Here is a 13,269-nt window from a genome sequence, read left to right as displayed (position 1 = left end):
CAGAGCCCGACGCGGGGCTCGAACCCACGAACCGCGAGATCATGACCTAAGCGAAAATCGGACGCTTAACCGACTAAGCCACCCAGGCGCCCCCCCCTTTTTTTTTTAAAAAATTTTTTTTTTGTTTATTTATTTTTTAAAGAGAGAGAGCACAGTGGGCAAGAGGTAGAGAGAGAGGGAGGCACAGAATGCGAAGCAGGCTCCAGGCTATGAGCTGTCGGCACAGAGCCCGATGCGGAGCTCTAACCTACAAGGTGTGAGATCATGACCTGAGCAGAAGTCGGACACTCAACCAACTGAGCCGCCCAGTGACCCAGATTTTCAGTGTTTTTAAGACACAATATTTTAAAATGATTTTAACCTTTACAGCACTAGTGAGATATAAAGACAAAACCACAGGGAAGTTTTAAACTGCCTTCAGTGGTATTGTAGCTGGTAATGTTGGCATTGTTACTTTATTATTAAGGGATACATAGGTAAATAGATAGGATAAAACAACCAAGATATTCACAATAAGAAAAAAAAAAAGATAAAATCAAAGACGGTAAATAAAAATCCTGTATCTGGGGCACCTGGGTAACTTAGTTGGTTGAGCATCTGACTTTGGCTCAGGTCATGATCTCACAGTTTGTGGGTTCGAGCCCCACGTCAGGCTCTGTGCTGACAGCTCAGAGCCTGGAGCCTGCTTTGGATTCTGTCTCTTTCACTCTCTGCCCCTCCCCCACTGGTGCTCTGTCTGTCTCTCTCTTTCAAAAATAAACATTGGGGCGCCTGGGTGGCTTAGTCGGTTAAGCATCCGACTTTCGCTTAGGTCCTGATCTCGCGGTTCGTGGGTTCGAGCCCCACGTCAGGCTCTGTGCTGACAGCTCAGAGCCTGGAGCCTGTTTCAGAGTCTGTGACTCCCCCTCTCTCTGACCCTCCCCTGCTCACGCTGTCTCTCTCTCTCTCCTAGAAATAAATAAAACATTAAAAAAATTTAAAAAAATAAACATTAAAAAATCCTATATTTGTTAACTTGGACATATATGAGCTTATGTATTTATTTATATTTTTGTATCTGAAAATACGTGTTTTCTAGGTTTGCACACTGAAAAGCCCTAGAAGTAATGACCACACAGTCACAATTACTATTCTATGGGCATCTAAATATCATTTTTCCATTAAGAAACCAAACAAACCAAACAAAGAGGGCTGTTTAGAGAAATGACAGATTGTAGGTCGGGGCAGGAATTGTACAAGATGAGCCTGGGACATCTTGTCAGAACAGATAAGAGAAAGCTATTCGAGCATTTTATGATCATGTCAAAATTATACAGGAGCCAATCGGAAGGGCTCCCACTGGCCAAAGATGGGGCAAAAGAATAACGATCACAGTGCAGTGTAACAATAATACACACAAATGAAACTAAACAAGCATAAAAGCAAAAACACAACACCTTTTTAACACCTTTGGAGGTTGCTAGGGTATCAAATCATTGTTTTGAAAATTGATGAAAGGAAGGATTCTCTCTCATGCAGTTTTCTGTATACACTGTATGTCAGAATACCTAAAAATTTATATAAGATAATTTCTTATTTATAGAAAAATCATTGCTCTTAAAGGCAGAGGGAATGCTATTTCCATGTTGTAAGCTCTAATGAAATAACAGGCTAAGGCAACAATCACAAATAATCATTAAGTGAAAGGTTGATGGGGAACTTGACAAATGATGTACCATCTTATTTTTTAAGAGAGAGAGAGAGAGAGACTGTGTGAGCAGAGGAGGGACAGAGAGAGAGGGAGAGAATCCTAAGCCGGCTCCAAGCCCAGAGTGGATCTCCTGTGAGATCATGACCTGAGCTGAAATCAAGAGTAGGAGGCTTAACTGGCTGAGCCATCCAGGTGCCCTGTGGATGGACCATTCTTAATTGTGGACAGGAAGGGGACAAATGGAGGCATGTTCCTCTTGAAGTAAAACAATAATCAACATCTCCCTGGATGAAGTATTCTTCACCAAAAAACAAAAACAAAAACAAAAACAAAAAAACCCAACACCCCACCTAATTAATAAAATAAACCCTTTCTTTCTAATTCCAGGCTTTAAGAAATACAGAGGATAGAGAAACATATTAAGTGCCATTATAAGAATCCAATTAGCTAAATACAAAATGGAAAAATTCTGTAGACAATGACCCAATTTCTTCCATAAAGAGCATTTAAAAAAATAAGAGAAGAATGTGATAGATTAAAAAGTACCTTTTTGAGATTTACCAACCAATTGGATCTTGATTATTGATTTGTACCAGAAACTCAAAAGGCGTTTTCAGACAACTGAGGGACAATTGAATGTGGGCTGGTTACTAGTTGGTGTTAAGAAGTTATTGCAAATTTTGTTGAGTGTGTTAATGATACAGTGATATATTGCATATAGTACTTTTCTGAGATATATATTTTATGTATTGATGAGTATTTATGGGTAAAATGACAGGCTTTGTAGAAATTGCCTTAAAATAACTTAGGAAAAAAGGTGAAATTGGAACAGCAGAAAATTAATAACTGTTTGAGATGGTTGCTTGGTATATACATTCATTAGACGATTCTTTCTACTTTTTAAAAAAATATTTGAAATTTTTCCTATAAAGTTAAAATATATAACACTCAGCATGATCAATTTTCATTAGGTTGGAAGAAGCTATTAATTTTTTTTAGACAAAAAACAGTGGGTCATTAGCAATGTAACATCTTTTATCGTCTTTTGACCCTTATATATAGCAAAACTTTTTTGATTAAGAAACTAAAATATTTTAATTAAGAAATTATTATCATAAGGCAAACCATGAGAGACTCTTGAATGCTGACAAAAACTGAGGACTGATGGATGTGGGGGGGAGGGGGGATGGGCATGGAGGAGGACACTTGTGGGGATGAGCACTGAGTGTTATGTGGAAACTAATTTGACAATAAACTATTTGTAAAAAATAAATAAATAAATAAAAAATATTAACCTTGAAAAAAAAGGAAATTATTATCATATAATTATTATTATTTAAAAAATGTTTTTAACGTTTATTTATTTTTGAGACACAGAGAGACAGAGCACGAGGTGGGGAGGGGCAGAGAGAGAGGGAGACACAGAATCTGAAACAGGCTCCAGGCTCTGAGCTAGCTGTCAACACAGAGCCCAATTCTGGGCTCGAACCCACAGACTGCGAGATCATGACCTGAGCCGAAGTCGGCTGCTTAACCAACTGAGGCACCCAGGTGCCCCAAATTATCATATAATTATTAATAACAATGAGAAGGAAGCAAGTCACACTGAGCATTTTTTAGAACATAGATTTAACTTCGGCTTTTATCATTTAATGGTGTTGTTTACTGAAGTAGACCAATTCAGTAGAAAAGAGTGGCATGATTAATGATGGTTACTCCGGGTGTAGGATGGTGGTAGCATGAGTAATGCATTTTTGCCTTCACTGGAAGATAGCCCTTCTCTGCTCCCAGATGCCTCAACACTCTCATGATCTCATGATGGAACATGTGATCTGTGACTATATGTCAGGATTCTGGAATTGCAAAGATGAATGAGCTTCTAGATACTAAGAATTTATAATCCCATCTCTAACGCAGTCTTGTTTATAATTTTGGGCAGATGATTTCTCCATTAGCCACCATACATTTGAGATAGCTTTTTTCTGGTAGTGACTTGAAATGCCACTTCATCTCAGTTTTTTTCCCCATCTATGTAGAATGCCAATGAGATCCATGCATATACAGCTTCCCGACATGGGGGAAGAATGAAACTAACTGGAAATATAATAGGACTCAAAGAGGCCATTTTGGACTTTTTATGATTGAGCTTAATCTAATTTAAACCAAATGTCCATAGGCACTCTTGAGTTAATCATTTGAAGTACCCAAATGATATGACATAATGCAGAGTTTAAGAACTCTCAGACGATAAATAAAAACAAACACTAAAAAAACCACTAGAGATTATATTGAGAAAAGGACAATTTTGTTGCACAATTTCTCAGTTCTTCCCAAATCATAGTCTTAAACAATGTATAGGTTGTTGGGAGGGTTGATTGCTATAATTGATAGAAAAAATATAGTCAGTTTGATTGACATAAAATATATCAAATTTTAGGGAATGAAACATGATAATAGGTGAATTAAGATAGAATTTAGAAGCAGGACCATTTTATTTTTAATTCCAAATCTGTGTTACAGATACTTGGTTGACTTGCAATTTACGATGTTTTGGTTGTTAACAAAATGTGATGACCAATTATATAACCTATAATTGCCTCCAGGGTGTGTCATCTTCATTGCTTTCAAGTGCTTTTACTTTTTGAGCATATTATAAAAGTTATATATCTTTAAAATTAACCACATCAAAATGAAATGTTGAATTAAGTGTGACCTGGAGGTGGTTTTAGATGGGTGCCTCTTTCACAGCCCGTTTATTTATTTTTACTTTTATTTTTTAATATAATTTTTGTCAAATTGGCTTACACACAATACCCAGTGCTCATCCCAACAAGTGCCCTCCTCAGTGCCCATCACCCATTTTCCTTCCCCCAACTCCCACAATCCACCTTCATTTTGTTCTCTCTACTTAAGAGTCTCTTGTGGTTTGCCTCCCTCCCTGTTTTTATCTAGTTTCCCCTCTCCCTTCCCCCATGGTCTTCTGTTAAGTTTCTCAAGATCCACATATGGGAGAAAACATATGATATATGTCCTTCTCTGACTGATTTATTTCACTCAGCATAATACCTTCCAGTTCCATCCACGTTGCTGCAAATGGCAGGATTTCATTCTTCATCATTGCCAAGTAGTATTCCATTCTATATATAAACCACATCTTTGTCCATTCATCAGTCGATGGACATTTAAGCTCTCTCCACGATTTGGTTATTGTTGAAAGCACTGCTATAAACATTGGGGTACATGTGCCCCTATGCATTAGCACTTCTATATCCCTTGGGTAAATTCCTAGTAGTGGGTCATTGGGTAGTTCTATTTTTAATGTTTTGAGGAACCTCCACACTGTTTTCCAGAGCAGCTGCACCAGTTTGCATGCCCACCAACAGTGCAAGAGCGTTCCCATTTCTCCACATCCTCGCCAGCATCTGTAGTTTCCTGATTTGTTCATTTTAGCCACTCTGACTGGTGTGAGGTGGTATCTCAGTGTGGCTCTGTATTTCCTCATAGCCCATTTAACTTTGTTAGGTTGAGGTATCACTGTTTTAAATAAAATTTATTTTCAGTGCAATGTGTGAAAGGAAGTATGCATGATTTTCTGACCTTTTATCTTATTTTGGGTATACATAAATGGAATTTCTCAAAGTAATTTGGGTATAATCTACACATTTCTTATCTTCTGTAGAGCATAGAAGAACAATTCTTTATCATTTTTCCTTTACTTTTGAACTACTGCAAATGTTAGCTCATTATTGATTATCTAAATTAGCCCCACAGGATACTATCTTCATATTGTACCTTATGTTTCTAACTAAATGTATGTTATATATTAGAGATTTCAAGGAGAGCTTTTAGAGTTGACTGCCAATAGCTAAAGTTACTTTGTTTTAGATGTGATTAATGTAAGCCTAATCCTAGAAGACCAAATCATGACATAGTAGGTGAAAAAAGGGAACCGATATTTTTGAGTACTCGGTGCCGGGAGATTTCCAGAATCATCTCTCTCCTATAATCTTTATGATCACTGTGTGAAAAGGATACTAATAACCTTTCTACTTCACATGAATAGAAATGAGGACCTGAGAGATGAAGTAACTTCTTAAAGTTTATACAGCTCACAACAAGTCTGTCTTTCTCAGTAGAGTTTTCTAAATGAGGGGCGCCTGGGTGGCTCAGTCAGTTAAGCGTCCCACTTCTGCTCAGGTCATGATCTCACAGTTATTGGGTTCGAGCCCTGTGTTGGGCTCTGTGCTGACAGCTGGAGCCTGAAACCTGCTTCAGATTCTGTCTCCCCTCTCTGCTTGTGCTCTTGTCTCTCTCTCTTTCAAAAATAAATAAACATTAAAAAATTTAATATTTTCTAAATGAAAATATCAGATGGATCCTTCAGAGACCTCATATGTAATATATTTTGTGAAATCTGTATTCAGAGATGTTAGATATGGTTGGCAGATATTTTTCATAGACTGTGGTGTGAGTTTTCGTCATTCTCCAATTTTGTTCTGGAGGGGTTTTTTACTTTGATTTTAAACACACAGACTCACTTAAGTACTTTTTCATCATTTTCCTGGTTCATCAAGTTCTCAGTAATTTGTATTATATACTAGTTTAATTTTTTCAAGTCCTAAACATAGTTTTCCAAATAACATAAAATATGAAGTGTAACATATTGACCATATTGACCATATTTTTCTCATTCTCCATCCCAGAAGGAACACAGTGCTTCAGTTCATACTTGCTATTATTTTGCAGGGGACAACTACTATTTTATCTAATGAAACAAAATAATGAGCTAGGCAGCTAGGAGTTTGTCTTGTAATGACTGATGCTCTTATCGATACCCGACTCCCCCAAAGTCTGGGGCATATTAATACACTTCACTGAATAATTTCTGAGTCAGGTAAGCACTACCATACACCAGATGTTTCTTCAAGCTGCTTGGAAAAGGCAGAAAGAGGTCATGTGATTTCCAGTGACTGCTTCATCAATAATATGGCACCTAGATTGATAGTCTAAATTTTAGACTGCTTGAATATATGAAATTCATTTATAAAATTTACAGAGTCTATTACGGAGAAAAAGAATAACACTTCCACTTTGAAGGGATTAGTGCCTTTTCAGAAATAGAAGTGTCTGATATTTATTTTAGTTTCATTTTAATACCCTCCACTAGAGTTAGATTATTAAAGAATTTTCCTAGGATCTAGAACTGTAGCTAAGGTGAGTTCTAGGTACGCAGTTCATTGTTTTGGTTACCATGGTCTGATTAGTCCCTAAACTAATAAGTGATCAGCAGGGTACACTGATGATACGCTGATGATTTTTGTGGTTTGAAAAATTATTTCTATACTATAAATGCAAACCACGACAATTCCTTTACGCTTGAGTTTTTCTGGAACCTTGAGGCTAATTAATTTTACCATGCTTCTCAAGTCTATCATCCTTGGTTGCCACTCACAAAGTGTCTATTTTCTCACATACTTTACACTTTGCACTGCCTTGTCCTTCCCTACCTCTTGCTCTGTCCTTTTGTTACTGATTTCTTTCCCAACTCTTTCTACTGGGACCTGTGGGACTCTTTCCTAGTCAACACATTCATCGATCTTCCTTACACATTTAACTCAGGAAATAACTTCTGGGTCTTCTAGGTCCTTTTAAGATAAGGCCTACAAGAACCACTTAGCCGGATGACTGATACCTTACCTTGATTCCCTGTTTCTAGTGAATACTAAATACAGAATTTAAAGTTTTTTAAGCCTATATTAATAAGCTAATTTCTCTAATTGAAAAAATCTCTATGGACAAAGCAGTTTTGGTGTGTACCAAACTTACTTGAACTCTTCTTAAATTCTCCTATTCTACATGCACCGCATATAAATAATTTCAAAACAAATGGCCTTCAATGAAGTTGCCCTTTTCTGTCACTGTGTTTGGTGACACTATTTCCCTGCACTAGAATATAATTCTCTACTTTTCCCTACTTTTTAAATCCTAACATTCTTTAAGATCCAGTAAACATTTCACCTTCTTCAAGCTACTTAGACACAACTAATTTGAACCAGACATTACTCCCATGGTACTTTGATTATACTTTGTATTCTTCTACACGATCTATCTGGTATTATATTTGCTATGGGCTCCTATTTGTTTTCCACTTGGTTGCAAGATTTTTAGGATGAGGGACTTGACGTAAGTCATCTTTGAATCTTTGAGATGATAGTTCTGATTTGGAGTCACAGCAGGTGTCTTAGGAATATCTTGCTGGCTGGGGACAGAACAGCACTGAAAAGCACTTAACAAGAAGGTTATTGTAAGGACAACTGGTAAAATCACACAGAAATATAAATATAGACCCTAGAGTATGTACAAGACTCTTGGGAAATGTAACTGGGAAAACATTAGAAACTAAGGTTTTTGTTTTTATCTCTTTCTCTGTGTCCCTCAGGGGATGCCTGGTCTCTCTCATTTCCATCTCATGTTTTTTTCTGTCAAACCAGCTTCCTCTATATTTGATGGCACAATGCCTCCGCTGTTCTAGCCTGGACCATACACAACTTGAATCTCTCAGCTTTTATCACGAGCTGGCAATTTCTTTGTAGTCTCTTACCTCAGATTTCCAAGAGAGGGTTCTTGCAATTCATGTTTTAAGCCCAGCCATAATTTATTGTGGATTGCCAGGCAGACTAAGAACTGGCTGCTCTTCAGACGGATGTATTCCCTGGTCTAAAGAGCTGTATAAGCAGAGGAAGCTGTGGGAGCACGTAAGATACAAAGCATGACCATTAGTGTTATCGGGCCTGTTGGAAGATTTGGTTCTGCCAGAGATCTTAACATAATGGATCTTCTACAGATAGTTATGGAATTGCTCTAAATTGGACAGAATTTGGCTAAACTCTTACCACAAAAATTATTTTTTTCTTCTTTAAGAGTATGCTTAGAATAAGATATGTCATTAAGTACTTATCCATTCAAAGTTAATTAACACTAATCATTTTCTATTTATAAAATTAACTTGTTCCTACACAGTTTTGTGACTGCATGCTAAATACATCTACATTTGTAAATGAAAGTTCTTTGAAATGGTGCATAATAATTTCGCCCTTTAAGTTCTAGATTTTAAAAGTGTAGTAATTTTGGTCCTGAATTTCTTTCTGAAGATCAGTATCAGATTGGAAAGTATGAACATGGAAGAAAGTCTATTAGTTCACATTATCTGCATGTTTTTTTACTATATTGCTTTGTACTGAAATTTAGAGAAGTACTATGGAATTTCCACATTTAGAGACACTGCTGTTAGAGCAGGAGAAATAAATAAAACAAATAATAATAATATTTACAAAGTTGTGATGGTTGAATGAGAATGTTTGCGTACAACATAGAAAGTATTCAACAGATGACATTATTTTCAAACACATAGTTATCACATTGGTTCCCTAAACTACCAGTTTCTTCATTTTGCTCTCTTGAGCCCTTCTTTCTTTTCACATTTTAAAATGTTCTCTTGCGGGGTGCCTGAGTGGCTCAGTCGGTTGAGTGTCCGACTTCGGCTCAGGTCATGATCTCGCGTTCCTGGGTTCGAGCCCCGTGGCAGGCTTTGTGCTGAATGCTTGCTCAGAGCCTGGAGGCTGTTTTGGATTCTGTCTCCTTCTCTCTCTGCCCCTCCCTCGCTCATGCTTTGTCTCACTCTGTCTCTCAAAAATAAATAAATGTAAGAAGAAAAAAAATAAAAATAAATAAAATGTTCTCTTGCTAAATTATCCAAAACGTTGTGCCATCCTCTTTAGAATATCCTTTTAAGACTTTACAGTCTACTTCTGTGTCTTTGCTGTTTATTTTCTTCCCCTCTTGGAATGTCCTGCATTCTTTTTTTAACTTTGATAAATTCTGTACTTGTTCAAGGGCCATTTCAAATAATTCAGTTTTCAGGAGAGCTAGTGTAGCAGAATGGAGCAAGTCTAGATTCTGATGTCAGAACACTTGGGTCTGAATTCTTACCTACAGGTTATATGACCTTGAACAGGCTGTATACTTTTATTTTATTCGTCTGCAAAATGGGGATAAGAATATTTTTGCTATAAAATCTTTCACGTGTACCCTAGCCCACGGGGACATTTTTCTTACTGATTTTTCTTCTTAGACTGTGAATGTAATGGTATGATATCTCATGTTTTTCTTTTCTTGCCTTTATGTTGGCCCCATTTCATGTGAAAACTATGGTTTTATATTTTTGAGGAACATATTAAGATAAAAAAATGTTCTTCATTTTTAGAAGACTAGATTTTAACAGTTGGAGTTAGCAGCAACCCAGACGACCATCATTCAGTAGTGAGGCTTGTTTAAACTGCAGGACTTCGGGGACTGTACCTTTTCTGTGATCAAGCGTCCTTAAGGTAGTCTTGACCTCTGCAGAAAGCCAGTCTTGTGATTCATGGCAACTGCCACGGTGTTCTGAGTTTAGTTTGATGAAAACACTGGGAGGAAAGAGACCAAAAGGAGCCTTTGCTCCCACTGTTGTAGCATGAATTATTTGGCTGGATAATTAGGTCTAAGTGCTGTCGTTATAGAGATTAAAGGCAGCTGTAACACTTGCTGAGGTTTCCTCCTCGTTGAGGTACCCGCTGCCTCCAAGAGCAGCGAGGCAGGCTGCTGAGGATAATGGTGCTGCAGGCTCTAAGTGGCTTCCAAGCGAGAGTGGGATGCAACTGCTTGATTTAAGTAACAGCAACCGAAACAAAGACTATTTAGGCTGCAGGGAACACCATAAATGTGTATGCATTATAGCGGGTATAGAATCTTGATATTTATCACAACATTGTTGTTCTGTTACAGTTAATGGTTTCATAGGAATAAAGAGGTTTTTAAAAATTTTTTTTCCTTATAGGTAGCTGAGTAGAATAGTGACTGGCTTATATCCCATTTCCTTAAAGAGATTCTAGCTTCTTGTATATGTGTCCTAATAAAAAATTTATCGCCAACTAGTTACTTCTTTATGTCGCAGCCAGGTGTCCTAGAGGTGTGACTAAACATCTACTCCATTACCTGTCTCTGGTGACCTCCCTTTCTGGCTACCGTTTATGAAAGGCAAAAAGTTACCAGGACTGAGGGTCATGAGTCAGCTGTCAGCCCTGCCACTTACTAGGTGAGCCCGCTCTATAGCCTCTCTGCATCTCAGTGTTCTACCCTGTAACCATCAGAGGATTCCTAGGAGAATTAAGTGAGTAAATGCTTAGAAAAATGCCTACGAGATTATACTCTATTATAGTTGCTCTTAATGTTCTTATTACTGAGCACCTATGGCAGCTGGCTTTTAATCCATATAAGAACTGTCTGGGAAGTAGAGTTATCATAATGAAACAGACATGGAAATTCTGGTTTAGCAACATTAAAACACGGATGCAAAGACACAGCTAGTAAATAGATGGTGGGGCCAGAATTCAATGCTAGCCTGACTCTGCTCTTTACAACCACCATGGTTTGTTTACTAGGGTCTGTTTACAAAAATTTCTTCACTATGTACTATATGCTAGTCCTTTTTAGTTTGTGCCATTTATGACACTCTCCCCAACTAACATGTAAGGAGTCCGTATCTTCCAACTTGCACTGACTGCCTGCAGTAACGCTGAGCTTAAAATCAGCATTTGCTAATTCCTGCTGATGTACCTAAAGTATTAGTTCCAGAGAAGTCACTTCACAGTGTCATACACTTGTTATGGATCCCACCTCTGTGCTCTGGAGGTCATGGTCAGTGAGTAAAGGGGGCGGGGAACTGGCTCAGCAGTCAGGCTGGGACTTCCCTTGACCGACCTCTCTTTGCGGTCCCTCTTCAGGTGTTCAGTTCGGGCAGCTCAGAGGAGCTTCATTCATTCCTCCACTCACCTTGTGCTAACAGGTAGAAAGAAGGTAGACCAGAGTATGAAACTGTTCACACTTTACATTTAGTTGAGTAAACATATAATTTGCTGAGATATCAGTATTTCCAAATTTTGGACTTGAGTATGTACAGGGAGTGGAGGTCCAACTGCTACTGTGTTTAGAGCCAAAGACCCAGTATGTGTATAAGCACCTCTGAACACCTTCCAGGCTGTGGAAGAAAGTCCACTATGTGTCCCTGAACTTTCAAGTAGTTGGGTGGTCTTGACTGCAGCTGTAGCTTTGGAATTATCATCATATTTAACCTCACGTAGGCCCCTGGCACAGTGAAACCATTTGAAATGACAATGAGGCAGTCACTTTAATGCTATGGGTTTTATTTTCTCATTGTGAAAGTTTGTCTTTGTAAGATATGGATTGTTTCCTTGATATCTTTTCAATGATTCCCTGTGAGCTGACCCCAGATTTTAAACTGTAGTGAATTAAAAATTATCTAAAGTGGGGCGCCTGGGTGGCTTAGTCGGTTAAGCATCCGACTTTCGCTTAGGTCATGATCTCGTGGTTCATGGGTTCGAGCCCCGCGTCGGGCTCTGTGCTGACTGCCAGCTCAGAGCCTGGAGCCTGTTTCAGANGAGCCCCGCGGCGGGCTCTGTGCTGACTGCCAGCTCAGAGCCTGGAGCCTGTTTCAGAGTCTGTGACTCCCTCTCTCTCTGACCCTCCCCTGCTCACGCTGTCTCTCTCTCTCTCCTAGAAATAAATAAAATTAAAAAAAATAATAAAAAAATAAAAATAAAAATAAAAATTATCTAAAGATATTTCTAAACACTGAAGAGAGGGAAAAAATTTAGAAGAATCATTTCATAAAAATTATGACAAATGTTCTGGGCCAGAGAAAATATTTGGAGTTTAAATATATGATAACTAGAAAATAAAATTTTTTTTTTGTTTTTTGTTTTTTNGTCTTTGAACATATTGGAAAATAAAATTATTTTCAGATCTTTGAGTTTAAAATTTAAAAGCCTTTAAATTTTAAAATTTAATTCCTTTTCCCAAATTGTAATGGAATTTTGTATGTTTAAATAGCTAATAAACAGAAGTCTGAGTTAAAAGAAAAAAGGAGAAAATGATGGATTTCAGTTTAAAGATAAATTTCTGGGACATCACCCTTTGATTCACTGATTCTCATGTAATGAATACCTAAAGTAGCCTGCTACTTAATCTTTGAGAAAATTGGACTGAGAGCATATTTTGTACTTTAAAGTTACTTAGTGAATATTTGCCCCATTTTGTATTAATTGATTATAGTGATACAGACTATGATCTCAATTATAACAATGGTAATGACAGATGATAATAATTAGTCCTTCAACAGATGTTTATTGAGCACCTATTATTTTTCTAGGCACTGTTATAGATGTTGGGAGTACAGCAGTGAAGAAAATGACAAGTCCTTGACCTGAAGGCATTTACATCCTGGATAGGAGCGACAGAAAATAAAGAAATCAATATATGTCAGAGGCTGACAAGTGTTATGAAGCAAAATAAAGCAAAGTAAAGATAATGGGAGCGGGTCATTGCTTTATGATATGAGGCGAATAGGAAGGGAGATGATGTTTGTTGAGTACAGTCTATCAGGATTTTGTTTATTTTTTCTTGTTAATCCTCAGGACCCTAAAAGTTAGCATGTATTATTTTTATTTTGTAGATGGCAGCAG

At 37.6% G+C, this 13,269-nt stretch overlaps 1 long non-coding RNA gene across 1 annotated transcript in view; it reads left to right on the top strand.

Moving 5' to 3' along the window:
• LOC144216425 (uncharacterized) overlaps positions 1-13,064 on the top strand; it is a 22,795-nt gene extending 9,731 nt beyond the window's left edge. Inside the window, exons 2-3 of the long non-coding RNA XR_013330667.1 lie at positions 10,683-10,823; positions 12,957-13,064. This is a non-coding gene — a long non-coding RNA (uncharacterized LOC144216425). The remainder of the gene's footprint in view (positions 1-10,682; positions 10,824-12,956) is intronic.
• The last annotated feature ends 205 nt before the right edge of the window (positions 13,065-13,269 follow it).

Source organism: Crocuta crocuta, unplaced genomic scaffold, assembly GCF_008692635.1.
Source record: "Crocuta crocuta isolate KB4526 unplaced genomic scaffold, BGI_CrCroc_1.0 scaffold564, whole genome shotgun sequence".
In the NCBI taxonomy this organism is placed as follows: domain Eukaryota; kingdom Metazoa; phylum Chordata; class Mammalia; order Carnivora; family Hyaenidae; genus Crocuta; species Crocuta crocuta.
Note: the sequence above shows the minus strand (reverse complement) of the source record. Positions and strands in the feature narration are given on the sequence as shown.